Source organism: Triticum dicoccoides, chromosome 7A, assembly GCF_002162155.2.
Source record: "Triticum dicoccoides isolate Atlit2015 ecotype Zavitan chromosome 7A, WEW_v2.0, whole genome shotgun sequence".
Lineage (NCBI taxonomy): Eukaryota > Viridiplantae > Streptophyta > Magnoliopsida > Poales > Poaceae > Triticum > Triticum dicoccoides.
The window spans coordinates 84,006,049-84,021,677 of record NC_041392.1 but is presented as its reverse complement, the minus strand read 5'-3'; the positions used below and the strand labels follow the sequence as shown (position 1 = coordinate 84,021,677).

Here is a 15,629-nt window from a genome sequence, read left to right as displayed (position 1 = left end):
GCTGGTTCTGTTTTCAGGGAAAGAACACCGGATGAAGCTGAGATTGTATTGAATAATATGTTGACAAATCTATCTATCTATCTATCTATCTATCTATCTATATATATATATATATATATACCACCTATACTAATTCTTGACTTCCTAAAAAATCATACGTTAATTAGAAATTAGGAGCCATTGATTTGGTGGGACCGAATTTTTACGGTTTAGATCTAACTATTAACCACCGAATTTTTACGGTTTAGATCTAACTATTAACCATCATATTATCCTAGGCAATCAGACTCCGATCCCTGTCTCTACAACATAACATGTTTTCCACTTATTTGCTACCCATGAAAAAAAATCTCCAATGACACCTTTCCTCGATCTTATGGCGGCAAGTTCAATCGGCCATAAATCGGGCCTCCCGAATCCTCCTATGATCGATTCCTGTTCTGCAAGGCAAGACTGATCGTTGGCCTCTTCGTGTGTTTTGATTTTGTCATAGAAAAAGCCAGATTGAGAAGAACACCATCGATCTATGATCCCATCGGCTGCCTCCAACTTTCAATCGACGGCGAATCAGGCCTCCCGGATCCTCCTATGATCGACTCCTGTAATGCAAGGCAGATCGCTGGCCTTTCCGTGTGTTTTGATTTTGTCCTGGAAAAAGCCAGATTGGGAAGAACACCATCGTCCTATTATCCCATCCCCTGCCTCCAACTGTTCTGCAAACGAACAATTGCAAGGGCTGACGGCCATGCAGTTCTTCCAATGATTTGTATTTTCCCTTTATACATGTCCCCACTGACCCTCCTGTTCCTCCTCTTCTCCAACGATGTTATGCCTAGCCATCATCACCGTCATTCACACGTAATTGCTAAGTATCCTTGCAGTCATGTCGGACGATGTTGTCGTAGCGGCAGATTGGATTGAGATTAGAAGCGCCGGCGCAGAATTTCCGGCATGGATGGCCGTAATGCACACGATGCATCAGCAATAAATTTTTATACAGATCTACGCCGCAATTCCAGCCGTTGCGAGATGAAGGCTTAGGCCCCAAGGAAGCAATACCACCAGCAGCATGGCGACCTGGACACCTTGGCCATGATGGAAACCTGGGATAGCTTCAGGCACTGTGATGTTTCTTTGGCGAGGGCACAACCCACTTCCGTCCAATTCTATAGGCAATGTGAAATCATGATCATTGTACAGGCATGTGGAGGTATAAATCATCTGATATGCACAATTAATGATACTTATAATGTACAGGAATTTTTAGCGTGCAATACCGGCACAACGGCAGGTGTATATCCTTTTTTAATGACAGATGTATACATGTTTTAATCCCAGGCATATACCTATTTTTAATCACAGGCGCCTATGAATGAACTGAAGCATGTGTCAGTTTCTCTAGGGGGGGTTACACGGCAGCATGGAGACAAATACATCCATCTCAAGCCTTCTCCTGATGGTGGCCGGCCTTGCTCTAGATACTGCTAGATCGATCACTGATTAAAAGCACTGGCAAGAGGAAATACGACAGGATTTTTGGCAGCCGAAGTTTAGCCTAAACTAGCACTATATCAGGCGATCGCCGTGATCTCCCACGATTTCCATCTGCATGCAGATCGCGGGGCGTTTTTTCCATCGGCAATTTCTGCGCAATAGCGGCCAAATCGCCCGCGAATTTAATCAGTGAGATCGATAGAGCCGATCTTGCTTACTATACGTTCTGCCATAATACGGCCATAACAAATGATAGAAAGATTCTATTTCTCCATCGTAATGAAAAGCATGTTTCTCACTTGACCAGGTCCACAATGAGCCTTTTCGTCACCATCGTGTCTTTTTCTCTCTCTCTTTTTACCAAGCAGCAAGTGCTAACTCTACTGTTGCTTTCATCCTTACAGACCAGATAAATTGTTGGTGCTTCGTTTCTCAAAAAAACTGAAGTGTTGTAGTTGGATGATTATACTAACAAGAGAGCCTATATTTTTCGCATAGATCTATATGTAGGTAAGGTTTCAAAGTTCATCGGTTGATTCAGACACTGCTTAGCTCCATGCTGTTAGGATAATTATGGTTTCGGTCAGTCTTACATTCTTAGATCGATTTGAGTTTCTACACCAAATCTGAAAGCTTAAGATCTAAACGTGCATTCTGGCCTTATTAGGATCACTTTTTTCCCCTTAAACCATGAATGAGAAACCAAACCATAGGGTCTCCAAATTCAGGGTTCATTTGTACCTACATCCACATATATTCTGAGGTAATCATAAATTAATCGCAATTAGGTTATCTGAGCATAGCGGGTTAGATGATCTCATGGCCGTTATGAAACTGTTATTCTCTATTCTATGCCATGTCATTTTTGTAAAGGTACAGTGCATAAGCTAACAACTCTACACCAACCGATGCTTACTAAATATTTATGCATATACTTGCAGAAGAATTAACTTTTCCCCCCTAATCCTTGGGTTTTTCATCTAATATATATATATATATATATATATATATATATATATATATATATATAAATTGTTATTGTATTCAGTAAGTTCTGTTAGAAGCAGTGTCTTCCATGTAATATAAGCATCATTGTATTTTTGGTTTGAGTATAAATTTCACCTATAGGCCCACTTGCCATTAGTTTCGTTATTTGGGTTCATATGGAAAATTTAAACTTACTTAGCACAAATAAACTCAACTGTGTATTAATTCAATTTCATGTATATTTTCAGGATTGTTTTTATGATCAACGAGATCAGATTTAGGAGTCCTACCATGTGAGGCAAATAGACAATGTCAAAATGATCTACAAACTAACTGAATTCAAAAGTAGGTTACCACATCGAATAGCAAGGTAAAGCAAGAGAAACTAGCAGGTACGTGATGTTAATTTTGCTTCTATTGTGTTGTTTTGGTTCAGAATAAAGATCCTCAAAATTATGTTTCGTTATACGATGCAGGATTCATCAGCACCACACCAAGATTTGGAGTGGTTCCTGGCCGTAAAACATGGCTAACCTGTTACATGGCGTTCTCTGAATCTGAGTGTCCATCCTTTATTGCATTATCACTTCTTTATATGCAGTATCACTTCTCAATATGCTTTTGTTTGTAATTGTAATACTTAGCACTGTCGTATCATACCTATCACAGCTGGGGACTCTTGGTGTATTTGACGGTAGCATCACATGGCGTTGGGAGTGCAAAGCTGAAGGTCACGAGTGATATTCTATCTGTTTTTTTTTCATCTTATGCCGAACATTTTAGAGCTTTGATGTCCCTATGGTCCTCTGTTTATTAAAGTTTTTCCCTTCTAAAAATCAGTCTAAATGTAACTCTACTAATACTGCATCTGTAACTCTTTATACCATCTTTCAGATTTTATATCTTTGTTATCAGATAAATTTAGGTCTCATGGTGTTCCCTCTTCCCATGTTTGCAAGCAGCTAACTTGCTATCTAATTGCTGTAATTAGTCACATGTTGAGATGCAGTCTGAACTATAAAAGAAGGCATGATATCCAGGGTCTGCTATAATAGTAGGATACTGAAATTTATATTATGTTACTGAAAGTATTATCCATGCTTTGTGTTATTTTTATAGTTTCTCTCGGTTTTGTTGTTGGCTGGGGATCATGGGCATAGACTCTATTGTACCATAGGTAATGATTTAGTATCCTGATATTTGCAAGTAGTAGTTACTCAAACGTCAACTTATGTTTTTTCTACTCTTTTTCTATGATACATCTATTTACAGTGTGCAGCTGGATATCGAGAACTCCATCGAGAAACATGATACTCCAACTAATCAGCATAAAACATCTTCTACCTATAATATTTTTCTTATTAGCATGGTGTATTTTAACTTTTCACTTATGACTATGCACACATGCCAGGTTTGGAGATGGTTATATCATATACCCATGAAAAAAAGTCAATCATGGATGATCCGAGGAGTACCATATGTAGCCTTTTAATTTCTATAGCATGCACTCCTATGCATTTGATCTGATATTCTGAAAGGTGCATTTAACCACTTAGTTCTTTTTTTTGCACATTTGAATTCTAAAACGTAAAAGAGAAAGAAAGATGTAGAATTATGATGTCATGACATCGTGAATCCTATGGCCTAATCTATGTTTTTGTGCAGCATATGAAAGCATGTCATTGTTTGCAGAAGTGTGGAGATTTTATAAATGCTACTGTTTAAGTGTAGTACAAATGAACACCTACGAAAAAAAAATCTGTTAATGAAATCAAACAATACATGTGCGGAAATTCTTAAGGACTATAAACCTAGAAACAAATTGAAAATCAAAAAGGAAGAAACAAATCCATGCAGGACACATCCAGTACATATATGTAACATTTGATTAAAAATTATTTTTACTTGCGGTTTTGGCAAAAATTAAGTAATGTGTTGATCTATGACAGAAATCCATAGATAAAGGTGATGCATGTGTTTGTCTTTGTGTGTAACATTCAAATAAACATAGTTTCTAATAAAATTTAAATTTACACACATCTACATGTACATATTTTTTGAAACTACAAAATGTGTTCCATTCTTCCTTTATGAACCAATCTCAAAGAAAACATCAAGGTTTTCGCATAGTATCACCGGATTTTGGATAGTGGATTTGAGAAGCTGATAAGATTTGATAAGGAAATTATTTTACTTATTTTGATACAGGAATATACTTATGTTTCGTATAGTAAGGTATGTTAAATACACAAATGAAGATATTAGCAAATATTGTTATATTTGTGTACTATCTTATCCCTTCATTGACATATGTATAGGGTAAATATAGAGGCATCAACCAGTTCTATTATATCTAACATGACAATGCAATATTAGTGGAGCATATTTGGTTAATCATACATATATGTATGTAATATGAGCAAGAATTTATTTAAAAGAGTAGAACATTTTTGACACATGGTAACAAATACGTATTGTCGGATGTTATTAGCCTCAATGATTAATTACTATTTAAATGTCCATTTCGAACAAATGTTGTAGACAACAAATGTTAATAGAAGTATAACTTAGGTAAATCTATCTAAAACAAAGCTAGCCCGTGCAAACGCATGGGTACGCGACTAGTGAAAATAATTGGACACTTCCTAAGCCAGCTCCAGAGCCAATTCCTGAGCCTATTCCTAAACCAACTCCGAAGAAGAGAGGTGTTCTGTTTCTCAGTCCTGAAGATATGCAAGAGGCAAAGAAATATATGAAAAAAAAAGGTATTAAAGCTGAAGATGTTAAGAATTTACCTCCTATTGAAGGAATACATGGTCTTAATTTACCGCCTGTTGAAGAAACACATGATCTTAATCCATTACCTATTGAAGAACCTCATGGTCTTGATAACCCGACACAGGTAGTAAAGGTAAATTCTCTCTATAGATTTGATGAATGTGATATTCCTCACTATAAGTCTGCTAGACAATGCCTGGATGAGTTTGATAATTTTATTGTCAAACAAGAAAACTTCAATGCCTATTTTGGTAGACAATTGAAATATAATTCCGATATGATTAAACACTTGGGTAATTACATGGCGGATGTTAGAGGTGAACTTAAACTCATTACTAAACATGCTTCTATGGTTACCACTCAAGTAGAACAAGTACTTAAGACACAAAATGATTTGCTCAATGAAATGAATAGTAAGAAAAATGATTATGCTGTTAGAGTGGCTACTAGAACTGGTAGAATGACTCAGGAACCTTTGTATCCTGAAGGCCACCTAAGAGAATTGAGCAAGATTCTCAGAGAAATAATATTGATGCACCTAGTTCTTCTAAAAGGAAGAAAAAGAAAAATGATAGGACTTTGCAAACTTCTAGTGAACCTATTGCTGAACCACCTGATAATCCAAATGATATATCTATGTCTGATGCTGAAACACAATCTGGTAATGAACATGAACCTAATGAAAATGTTAATGATGATGTTCATGATGATGCTCAACCTAGTAATGATAACGATGTAGAAATTGAACCTGCTGTTGATCTTGATAACCCACAATCAAAGAATCAATGTTATGATAAGAGAGACTTTGTTGCTAGGAAACATGGTAAAGAAAGAGAACCTTGGGTTCAGAAACCCATGCCTTTTCCTCCCAAACCATTCAAGAAAAAGGATGATGAGGATTTTGAGCGCTTTGCTGAAATGATTATACCTATCTTTTTGCGTATGCGATTGACTGATATGCTCAAAATGAATCCTTATGCTAAATATATGAAAGATATTGTCACTAATAAAAGAAAGATACCGAAAGTTGAAATTTCCACCATGCTTGCTAATTATACTTTTAAGGGTGGAATACCAAAGAAACTTGGAGATCCAGGAGTACCTACTATACCATGCTCCATTAAAAGGAACTATGTTAAAACTGCCTTATGTGATCTTGGAGCCGGTGTTAGTGTTATGCCTCTCTCTTTATATCGTAGACTTGATTTGAATAAGTTGACACCTACTGAAATATCTTTGCAAATGGCTGATAAATCAACTGCTATACCTGTCGGTATATGTGAGGATGTGCCTGTTGTGGTTGCAAACATTACTATTTTAACGGACTTTGTTATTCTTGATATTCCCGAGGACGATAGTATGTCTATTATCCTTGGAAAACCTTTTCTAAATACTACAGGTGCTATTATTGATTGCAACAAAGGCAATGTCACTTTTCATGTTAATGGTAATGAGCATATGGTACACTTTCCGAGGAAACAACCTCAAGTTCATAGTATCAATTCTATTGGGAAAATCCCATCGATTATTTTTGGAGGTTTTGAATTTCCTCTTCCTACTGTCAAGAAGAAATATGATATTCTTATTATAGGGGATGTGCATATCCCCATTGAGGTAACATAGTGTTATTCAAAATTTCTCCGGTTCCATGTTATTCAGAATGAGTTTATTAACAAGACTTGATCAACCTTGTTAGTAGATTTCTTTTGATGAGCATGAGATGGATGAAACTAGAAGGCACAACCTTTTGTACCCGCTTTCTACTTTCTGTTATTTAGTTGAAATAAAGTAAAAATAGTATTTTCTGTCTGTTTCCTGATTTATCCGTGCAATATAAAAATACCCCAAAAATAAAAGTCCTCCAAATGCCATGCCAATTTAATATGACTTTTCTGGAATATTTGAGGATTTATGGAACTGAAAACACCGCGGGGGGAGCTGCCACCTGGCCACGAGGCTGGAGGGCGCACCCCCTGCCTCGTGGGCTCACGGTGGCCCTCCTCCACTTATTCCTGTACCCATCCACTTCTTCCTCCCACAAACACGAATATCTAGCTCAAACACGAGTTCTAGCTCACTTTGCTGTGATTTTCGATCTCCTTGCTCAAAGCACCTCTCACAAAACTGCTTGGGGATATTGTTTCTTGGTATGTGACTCCTCCATTGGTCCAATTAGTTTTTGTTCTAGTGCTTTATTCTTTGCAAATTTGTGCTGCATAGGTGACCATGTTCTTGAGCTTGCATTTCAAATTTATATGGTTCCAAGTAGTTCTAATGCTTGATATAGGCTCTAGGCACTTGTAGGAGTAGTTGCTATCAATTTTGTTGAGCTTGGTTCACTTTTGTTTGAAGTTACTAAAAATTTCAGAAATTTTTCAGAGGAAGAAATATGCTTAGGAAAATGTTCCAAGGTGGTTTTTCAAGGAAGCAAGGACCCAGGCTTGCAATACGTGATGCTGACGAGGAACCACCAAGAGACGCCCCAGTGCGGCCCTGTGAGTGGCCTTCAGAAAATTTTATGGATCGAGTGGGAATCAAAGAGGAATTTAACACATATTTGCGTAACGCCGATCTTGTGAGCTTTGAGGCAGACAAATGCCCTCAGTACCATCAACTCACTAGCTCATTTGTGAGGAGGTTTGAATTTTCATCTTCACGTAATTCTCCAACGGTCATGTTTGATCTTTATGAAAAATCTTATACCATGGACTTAGAGGATTTTACTTGTGCTTGCAAACTTCCACAATGGGATAGTGTTAGTGATCCCCGTAAATCTGAATTTAGAAACTTTCTTGCTGGTATAACCATAGGGGAATCTAGAGATATAGCACAAGCTACTATAGGGAGCATTCATTTTCCTGCTATACATTATTTTGCTCTCTTCATAGGTAGGTGCATAAATGCTAAAGATGAAGCATGCCATATGTGTGTGCCTGACCTCAGTATTCTTAGGAGTGCTGTGTTAGGAGACCAATCTTATAATTTAGGAGCCATTGTTGCATGTAGGTTGCATCATAATAGATTTAATGGAGATTTCTTTGGAGGAATTTATGCAACCTGCTTAGCTGATTATCTTGATGTGGACATTCGCGAGGATGATATGGAGTTGCCTCCTACTTACTTAGACTATAATTCTATGGTCCACCATCAGTTTGTCGAGAGGAATGAATCACCTCTCCATTATCGACTAATCTTTGACAAACGGCGTGTTGTCCGTATTACTCTCCCTACTCATGCCTTCTTTGATTATCAGACAAAAGGAAGATATGTTATTACCAGAGAGGAGGCAAATGAGTACGAGAGGAGGGCGGAGGCAGCCCGCCGCCACGCTGCAGCTCAGGAGGCGATATCCGCTGCATCTCAGTACGACCCCAGCTACACCTATGGCTTCTGCCAGGCCATCCTTAGCAATGAACCAACTTAGGCCAAAAGCCTAAGCTTGGGGGAGTACCGTTTTCCCACCGACATTACATTTATGTTTACACACACTCATTGCTAGATGTCGGTGCTCATACTCTTTCACTGTAATATCCATGCTAGTTTATTTTCTTTTTCCTCCTTTCTTCTTGTGTGTTTGTTATACCTTAAGAAAAACAAAAAAAATTAGTAGTAGTTTACCTTTCTTGCTGTAGTAGTAATAATCAAAAAGAAAACCCAAAAATATTTCCCGTTCTTCTTTTGCTTGTTGGGAGCTTTCCCGTGAAAATAGTTTTATTTCTTTTCTTTTCTTTGGGGGTCGATAGGAGAAGACCACGATTAAATTGTTGAAGTGGCTCTTATATGCATTATTGTTGATTTAACCAAGAGTCCATATTGCCTTGTCTTCTCCTGTTTATTGAATGCTCGGAGATTCCAGCTTAGTCCAATGCACATACACTCTTATTATTATTCACATCGTTCGGTCGTGCAAGTGAAAGGCAATTATGATGATATATGATGGACTGACTGAGATGAGAAAAGCTGGTATGAACTCGACCTCTCTTATTTTTGTAAATATGATGAGTTCATCGTTCCTGATTCAGCTTATTATGAATAAACATGTTCGCAATGACAGTTAGAGATCATAGTTGCTCGTGCCACGCTTGATTAGCTATGAGTTATAATGATTTACCTTGCGTGCCAACATGCTATTAAAATGGTTATGATGTGGTATAGTGGGGTGGTATCCTCCTTTGAATGATTTAAGTGACTTGAGTTGGCACATGTTCACACATGTAGTTGAAACAAAATCAACATAGCCTTCACGATATTTATGTTCATGGTGGATTATATCCTACTCATGCTTGCATCCAATGTTTATTAATTTTAATGCATGTTCATGACTGTTGTCGCTCTCTAGTTGGTCGCTTCCCAGTCTTTTGCTAGCCTTCACTTATACTAAGCGGGAATACTGCTTGTGCATCCAATCCCTTAAACCCCAAAGTTATTCTATATGAGTCCATCATACCTTCCTATATGCGTTATCTAGCTGCCATTCCAAGTAAATTTGTATGTGCCAAACTCTAAACTTTCAAATAAACATTCTGTTTTGTATGCTCGAATAGCTCATGTATCAACTAGGGCTGCCCTTATCTTCCATGTTAGGCGGGTTATTCTCAAGAGGAGTGGACTCCGCTCCTCATTCACGAGAAAATGGCTGGTCACCGGGATACCCAGTCCCATGCTTTGTGCAAACTAAATCAAAATTAATTGCAAACAAAACTCCCCCTGGGACTGTTGCTAGTTGGAGACACTCGTTGTTTCGAGCAAGTCATGGATTGATGCTTGTTGGTGGAGAGGGAGTATAAACTTTACCATTTTGTTTGGGAACCGCCTATAATGTGTGTAGCATGGAAGATATCGCCATCTCTTAGTTGTTATGTTGACAATGAAAGTATGCCGCTCAAAGTATTATTGATCTCTATTTGAAAACTGAGCTCTGGCACCTCTACAAATCCCTGCTTCCCTCTGCGAAGGGTCTATCTATTTACATTTATGTTGAGTCATCACCCTCTTATTAAAAAGCACTAGCTGGAGAGCGCAGCTGTCATTTGCATCCATCACTATTAATTTAGATTGGGTATGACTATGATTGGATCTCTTTTACCATGAATTACAATCTCTAGTCAGTCCTTGATCTTTAAAGGTGCTCTGCATTTATGTTTTGCGGTCTCAAAAAGGGCTAGCGAGATACCATCTTGTTATATCATATTATGATTGTTTTGAGAAAGTGTTGTCATCCGAGATTTATTGTTATGGCTTGCTAGTTGATTATGCTATTGCTATCAGTAAACATGAGACCTAGGAGTTATTGCAAATGTGGTTAGTTATAATCTTTGCTGAAAACTTGAATGCTAGCTTTACATATTTACAACAACAAGAGCAAACAGAGTTTGTAAAAGTTTTTCTTTATTACTTTCAGTTTATCAACTGAATAGCTTGAGGACAAGCAAAGGTTTAAGCTTGGGGGAGTTGATACGTCTCCGTCGTATCTACTTTTCCAAACACTTTTGCCCTTGTTTTGGACTCTAGCTTGCATGATTTGAATGGAACTAACCCGGACTGACGCTGTTTTCAGCAGAATTGCCATGATGTTATTTATGTGCAGAAACAAAAGTTCTCGGAATGACCTGAAACTTCACGGAACAACTTTTTGGAAATAATAAAAAATCGTTGCAAAAGATGAAGGCCAGGGGGCCCACCACCTGTCCACGAGGGTGGGGGGCGCGCCCCCTACCTTGTGGGCCCCCTCGAGCTCTTCCGACGCCAACTTCAACTCTATATATTTGCTTTCGGGGAGAAAAAATCAAGGAGAAGAAATCATCGCGTTTTACGATACGGAGCCGTTGCCAAGCCCTAAAACATCTCGGGAGGGCTGATCTGGAGTCCGTTCGGGGCTCCGGAGAGGGGGATTCGTCGCCGTCGTCATCATCAACCATCCTCCATCACCAATTTCATGATGCTCACCGCCGTGCGTGAGTAATTCCATCGTAGGCTTGCTGGACGGTGATGGGTTGGATGAGATCTATCATGTAATCTAGTTAGTTTTGTTAGGGTTTGATCCCTAGTATCCACTATGTTCTGAGATTGATGTTTATATGACTTTGCCATGCTTAATGCTTGTCATTAGGGCCCGAGTGCCATGATTTCAGATCTGAACCTATTATGTTTTCATGAATATATGTGTGTTCTTGATCCTATCTTGCAAGTCTATAGTCACCTACTATGTGTTATGATCCGGTAACCCCGAAGTGACAATAGTCGGGACCACTCCCGGTGATGACCATAGTTTGAGGAGTTCATGCACTACAAGAAACCTGTTAATCCGTGACGGATTCCTGATGACGTTCTGGATATCTGTCATGGAAACCGTCACCGACCAACAATATGTGTTCGGGCCCAAAAACAGTAGCTCCTCAATGACGGATGTGGAGGTACCGTCACGAAAACCGTCACAGATAGACCAATCGGGCCTAGCCGGGCCTAGCCCCCCTCTCCCTTTATACACCATCTGGACCTTCAAGAATTGCTCCTGCTGATGTGGCATAGTCATATGAGTTTCATTGTAACTTGAATTTTACTATACCGTAAAAAAACAAGGATCCTAATGTAATTAGATGGCACCAAACTGAATGAATATACTTATGTAGCATACAAACACGTGAGGCCAACATGAATCAGGTCTAGTATCAGGCACCCAAGGGCAAAGACACCAAAGCATGAAACGGGTTGAAGCAAAGCGCGTGGAGGAAAACACATTAAAGTCGTGTATGTGGCAAAGTCCGAAATAGGAAGCGCGCGGAGGAAAAGACGTTCAAGTCGTGTACGCGGCAAAATCCAAAACAGGAAGCGCGCGGGTCGTCGAGGCGGAGAGTTAAAAAAAATTCGGAGCCAACCCATTTAACTCCACAGCCCACCAGCCCGAGAGGCCACAGCCTCGCACCTCTCTCCCCACGACCACGGAAACCCTAATCCATCTCCACCTACAGCCGCCGACTCCTCTCCCTCCCTGTTCCCGATTCAGATCCATGCCCAGCCTCCCTCCCAGCGCGGCTGCCACACCCTCGATCTCCCGCGCCGCCGTCCCAACGATCTCCCGCTCCATCTTCGTCTCCCACCATCTATCGCTCCTTCACCGCCCCACCCTCTCCCCCTATGCAGCCTACTCAGATCTGCGATGGGGGCACCCGCGGCGGTAGCGGCGCTCCGGCATCCGCGTCAAGGTCAGCCCCTTGCTCGTCTTCATGGGTGTGGTGGTCGAGGAAGGTGGTTGAGGTCGGAGAGATAAACGTTCTCGCCTACCCGCTGGCCAGGACCAAGGACGGCTGCCCCGACACTCCGTCTCCTTCACAATCTCGCGCTGGGAAAGGAGGGGGTGGCCGCTGTTTTCTTCGGCACTCCTTGGCCTTTTTTGCATCGCCACAGGTGACCTCGCCGGACCACTTGCTGTGAAGGTGAGAACCCTTTTCACTCTCCATTAATTGAAGAATTATCTATTTAGGATGTCAGGATAGTGCTTTGCAGTGAAGTAACTTTTGTGGCCGGGACTAATTGTTTTGGAAAGATACCAAGATGATGTATTACGTTCCATATTTTGCATAAACGTTTGTGTGACTGTTTTTTTAAATGTAGAGATTTATATTTACATCTTTTCTTCATCAACATGTACGTGTAACAAATATATGTGGGGTGCTCACATAGTTTCTGAGGTCGTGATGTGTTTATGTGTGTCAATCTAGTTTACAGATTTACATCATTGAGATGGATCAAATTATGATGTAGAGTATATATGAAACTGAAAAGATGGTATGCTTAAAGCTGGAATAAATTATTGAGGGAATCCTATGTAGGAGTAACTATAGGGATACTTCAACTAAAACACAAGATTTATTTGTTTTCTCCATGGAATAGTTCCACTAAAGTTCCAATTATTATTCTATAGGTTGAGGAGATAACTGAAGTCGAGGGTGCGGTTAATGACATCAAATGTGTTGATGAAATAGAGCCTTCTGAAGAACAGAGGAGAAAAATACAGAAAGGTCAGTTGAAACTACTTCTGCAGTACAACATAATTAGCTAGCACTACAAACTATGTATCCTTCTTTGTCCAGACGTTCATATCCTTAAAAGAAATAGCTTCACACACGACAATAGCTGCACGACCTACGAACGATGTTCCCTGACCAACAGCGCTCTTGCCAGCATGCTCGCTGTTGGCGCTGCCATGGCAGAATTGTGCAAGCATCGGGCATGCAGTTGTTGTGTGTATAGCAGTGCCAATCCTTAAATATCTTCTTTGTGCTTTTTGTATCGTCATAGTGTGTGTGTGTGTGTGCTTGCTTGTTTCCATTTTATACTTAATTTATTGCTTGCTGCAACACCTAGTTTGATAGAGTTGTTTGTTTTGTTCACGGTGGATGCATGATATGTAAAATCTCAAATGGTATTTTTATAGTTGCATGCCTATTTTGACAAAATGCTGATTGCAAACATTTACTCTGTACCAATTACTTTACTGTGATGCTTATAATCCTTGTATCTATCTACCGTTCCTAATTGTTCTCTATTGCTCTGTACATATTTCTTTTTATAAGAAAACACCGCCCAGCACTATGCGATCAGGACGATTCTCTGATTCAGTTGCAAATCCTTGAATCTTTCTACCGTTCCTGATTGTTCCCTATTGCTCAGTACCTACTTTTTATGAGAAAACACCACTCAGTACTATGTGGTCATGATGTTTCTCTGATTCAGTTGCAAATCCTTGTATCTATCTATCGTTCTTGATTGTTCTCTATTGCTCAGTACGTATTTCTTTTTATGATAATACACCACTTGGATTATGTGGTCATTACGACTCTCTGATTCAGCTTGTTTAAAAGATGAAGCTTGCTGATATGTTCCATCATCTTAAAAACGCTATATGGTTAAGAAAATATATGAAAATATATCTACAAACAATGATAGAGATCACAAAAGTTGAGCCAAGCAACTCAAAAAGTATCAACCTCGTAGTGCAGAATTCAGTTTGAGATCCTGAATGTGTGCGGAGCCTCTTAGTCTTAGAAGTGAGTTTAATTTACAACCGATTTACTGACACAACCAAGGGCATTGTATGGCAGAAGATTTCCCATGGGAATTCCCATACCATGCACATGATCGAGTTACATCCATTTTAAGCAACCTGTCAATAATTTTTAGCCAAAAGTAAATATGATTGATTAAACTGGGAACAGAAATAATTTAGACCATTATTTGTGTTTATTTGAACCAAGTATCTTGCTTTCACTACATTGTCACTCTATCAGTAAAGTTGCTCCTGATACTGCTTTTTACCTGTGTTCTTTTTGAGTTGTTGGCCTTTTAAGGAAAACATTTTGTAGCGAATACTATTGCTCGGATTATGGTTCAATGTATATATTTAATCATTTTATGTAGTGGTTATGTGAAATATTTTATATATCTATCTCAACAAACATGTTGACTGAAATGAACATGTTTAATCTATTCATGTTCTTTGTTTCAATAGGGCATTTATTTCAAATGTCTTGGTAAAGATTTGGTCTATCCACATATATCAACTGATTTATGCGGTAATCTGTGAGGATAGATGTTCCACCAACCATCTCACTGCTAATATTCATATTTGATTTCTTTCTGTGTGATACTAGGACGTGCATATGTTTCTTTTTGCATGCCAAAATCCTTGTTTGATTGCTGCTAAAATGGGCATGTTGACTGAAAAATGTGATGTTGCTGTATATTGTTCCTTTTTCCTGTCATTTTATTGCAGGCGAGCTAATCACTATCATTTTAAATAAAAGTTTGGATGAATGTTTCCCATAATTTATTCCTCATGCTAATAGTTCTCACAATTTGTTTTCTGATATTCTCTTGCAGGTAATTGAGGTAGAACAGAAGATATTACACTAGTTTCGTTTTGAAGGGTAACACGACTTGGGATGGAACAAATGATGCTACACTTAAGACAGGGAACACGACACACAGATTATATGTATCTAAATGTCTGGTGTGATTGTGAGATGTAATTGTAATCTGCTATGGTGGTCTGAATTTTGTAGTTGTGAATCTGTAGTTGTGCATTATATTATTGTTTTTTTTTGCTAAATGGAGATTCCTTACTTTCTTTGTGTGGATCAAATGTTGGGCAATCTTGGCCGAAGATGGGTTGGAACAGGCAAAGGCTGATAATAATCTAGAACGTGCAAGCATAATAAATGTGTATGAATGGCAATGTATAAAGAATATTAAAATATTTGGAAACTGGTGAAGGCCCAATAAACAATTGACTACATGGGCCTAAATCTAGAACGATAAATGGGCTGTATTGTTGGGCTGCCAGGTCAGATTGAGTATGATGCCACATCAGC

The 15,629-nt window shown here is 39.0% G+C and overlaps 1 long non-coding RNA gene across 1 annotated transcript; it reads left to right on the top strand.

The window, feature by feature from the left end:
* Nucleotides 1-12,165: 12,165 nt before the first annotated feature.
* On the top strand, nt 12,166-15,349 carry LOC119331709. Its single transcript, XR_005160623.1, has 3 exons — nt 12,166-12,692; nt 13,181-13,277; nt 15,139-15,349. It is a non-coding gene; the product is annotated as an uncharacterized LOC119331709 (long non-coding RNA).
* Nucleotides 15,350-15,629: the final 280 nt, after the last annotated feature.